Below are 3,266 nucleotides of genomic sequence, written 5' to 3' on the forward strand. Positions count from 1 at the left end.
AAAACCTTACAGAACTCAAACTTGACAAGCTGATAAGCCAATGGAACATGGGATACAAACAATGTAGATTTATTCCTTTACTATACAAATAAAAAAGTTAATAAGACACCTTGAAAATAAAATAAAGAAAGAAAATATTTTTAAAAATTAGGCAAGCAGCTGGTTTGGGCTGTTGGCATAGTATCCTTGATTACAGACTTTTAAACTAAAGGCTTCTACTGATTCACAAGAAAAGACTCTTATAATTTGTTTAAATTTATATGTGTTTCAACAAATTAAATATCCTTTTGCAAAACAATGAACTTCAACCCATACCTTCCACCATATATGAAAATTAACTCAAAATGGACCATAGACCTAAATGTAAAATCTAAAATTATAAAATTTTTAGAGGAAAACATGGGAGAGGGGCACTTGGGTAGCTCAGTCTCTTAAGCATCTGCCTTCAGCTCAGGTCATGATCCTGGGACCCTGGGGTCAAGCCTCAGGCATCCGGCATCCATCAGGCTCCCTGCTCAGCAGGGAGTCTGCTTCTCCTTTGGCCCTCCCCCCTCCCCACTCCTGTTCTCTCTCTCTCTTGCTCTCTCTCTCTCACTCAAATAAATAAAATCTTTCTTTTAAAGATTTTGTTTATTTATTTATTTGAGAGAGAGAGAGAATGAGAGATAGAGAGCACGAGAGGGAAGAGGGTCAGAGGGAGAAGCAGACTCCCTGCCGAGCAGGGAGCCTGATGCGGGGCTTGATCCCGGGACTCCAGGATCATGACCTGAGCCGAAGGCAGTCTCTTAACCAACTGAGCCACCCAGGGGCCCTCAAATAAATAAAATCTTAAAAAAAAAAAAAGAAAACATGGGAGCTGGGAGAAAATATTTGTGACCTTTGGTTAGGCAAAGATTTTTTTGGATATGATATCAAAAGCACAATCCATAAAAGAATAAATTGAACTTCACCAAAATTAAAAACTTCTGCTCTTCAAAAGACAGTTAAAAGTGTAGAACAGACAAGCTACAGACTGGGAAAAAATACTTGCAAATCATATATATCTGGTAAAGAACTTGTATTCAGAATATACAATTGATCTTTGGACAACATGAGTTTGATTTGCTGCTGGTCCACTTTAGACATGGATTTTTTATTAAGATTTTATTTATTTATTTGACAGAGAGAGACACAGTGAGAGAGGGAACACAAGCAGGGGGAGTGGGAGAGGGAGAAGCAAGCTTCCCGCAGAACAGGGAGCCTGATGCGGGGTTCGATTCCAGGACCCTAGGATCGTGACCTGAGCCGAAGGCCGACACTTAACAACTGAGCCACCCAGGCGCCCCTAGACATGGATTTTTTTTTTTATAAATACAGTATAGTACTACAGTGTATTTCTCTTCCTCAAGATTTACTTAGTAATATTTTCTTTTCTCTAGCTTATGTTAATGTAAGAATACGGTATATAATACTTACAGAAAATATGTGTTAAATCAACTGTTTATGTTATCAGTAAGGCTTCCAGTCAATAGTAGGCTATTATTTAAGTTTTGGGGGAGTCAAAAATTATATGTGGATTTTAGACTATGTGGGGGAGTCATTGCCCCTAACCTCCATGTTACTCAAGGGTCAACTGTACAAATAACTCTCAGAATAGCACAGTTTAAAAATGGGCAGAGAAAAGGAAGAGACACTTCACTAAAGAAGATATAGGATGGTAGTTAAGCACCTGAAAATATGCTCAACAGTATTAGTCAATAGGAAAATGCAAATTAAAACCACAGTGAGACACCACAGCCATTAGAATGGCTAAAATTAAAACTATTGACCACACCAAGTGTTGTTGAGGATGTGGAGGAATTAGAACAGAGCCATGGTGGGAATGTAAAATAGTACAAAACTTTGGGGAAAGTTTGGCAGTTTCTTATAAAGTTAAATATATACCTACATATAATCGAGTCATTCTGTTCTTATTTATTCAAGAGGAAGGAAAGCATACGTCCACAGAAAGACTTTTTCACAAATGTTCGTAGCAGCTTTATTTGTAATCACTAAAACTGGAAACAACACAAAGGTCCATTAATAGGTGAATGAATAAACAAATTGTGGTATACCAGTACAATAAAATACTATTCAGTGATAAAAACAAATGGACTATTGATACATGAAGCAATATGAGTAATTAAAATAATTATGATGAATAAAAGAAGCCAGGCCCCAAAAGAGAGTACATGATACTTTTCATTTATATAAAATTATAGAAAATGGGAACTAGTATTGCCTAGTTGGCTATACAATAATTGGATCAGTGGTTGACTGGCAGTGGGGGGTTGGAGGGTAGGGAGACACGAGGGATGAACCACAAAGGGGCACAAGAAGGAACTTTTGGGGATATGGCTATATTCCCCGTCTTGACTGTAGTGAACATTCAATAGGTGAACACATGTCAAAACATCAACTTGTACAATTCTTATGTGTTTAATTCTTTGTATGTCAATTATATTTCAGTAAAATGCTAAATAAATAAATATTTAGCCCATACACTAAAATTGGAATGATACAGAGAAGACCAGCATGACCCCTGCACAATGATGACACACAAATTCATGAAGATTTCCATATTAATAAATACATACATAAGGGATATTTAAATGTGTTTGTTGAAAATATCCAGCCATGTTGTCATTTGACAATACTTGCTGAAAGCTTCCATGCACTCCATAAGGAAAAGTATGAGATGTAACCCCTATACTCCAAAGGCTTTCAAAGTTGTTGGCAAGTTCTCACTTTGACTTGTGGGGTCGGAGCTGTTTGTGGGAAATATGGTATAGATATAGGATCTAGAAATCTAGGGCCAAGGACAAGGTATGAACTGAAGGCATAGATACTGGAGTTGGGATACAAAGAGCAAATGAAATACCTTACGTGGGAGAGGAGTCTAGAAATAGATTATAAATGGAGGAGTGTAAAGACTGAGGACAGAACACTGGGGGCACCAAACATCAGATGTGCCAGTGTGCGACGGAAAGGGGTGATGGAGCCGGGATGAGAACTCAGAGTGACGGCACAGAGGAGCTGAGCCTTCTCAAATGGAACGCGGGGTCCGAGGTCTCAAGGAGGCTGTGGATAATTCAGCATGTCAGCTGAATTTGGCAAGTAGGAGGTCTCTTGGTGACAACATTGTGGGTGTTATCATGGAGAGGAAGCCAGACACCAGTGCACTAATATTCTTGCATTGTGCATTGTAAAGGAGGCAGAAAAGAAGCAGTTTGGGACTTTGGGATCAT

General features: G+C 38.5%; 1 non-coding gene across 1 annotated transcript; it reads left to right on the forward strand.

The window, feature by feature from the left end:
* Positions 1–2,493: 2,493 nt before the first annotated feature.
* LOC113921118 lies at positions 2,494–2,605 on the forward strand. The gene has a single exon (XR_003519524.1). It is a non-coding gene; the product is annotated as a U6 spliceosomal RNA (small nuclear RNA).
* Positions 2,606–3,266: the final 661 nt, after the last annotated feature.

The sequence above is a fragment of the Zalophus californianus genome, chromosome 3 (assembly GCF_009762305.2).
Source record: "Zalophus californianus isolate mZalCal1 chromosome 3, mZalCal1.pri.v2, whole genome shotgun sequence".
Classification (NCBI taxonomy): domain Eukaryota; kingdom Metazoa; phylum Chordata; class Mammalia; order Carnivora; family Otariidae; genus Zalophus; species Zalophus californianus.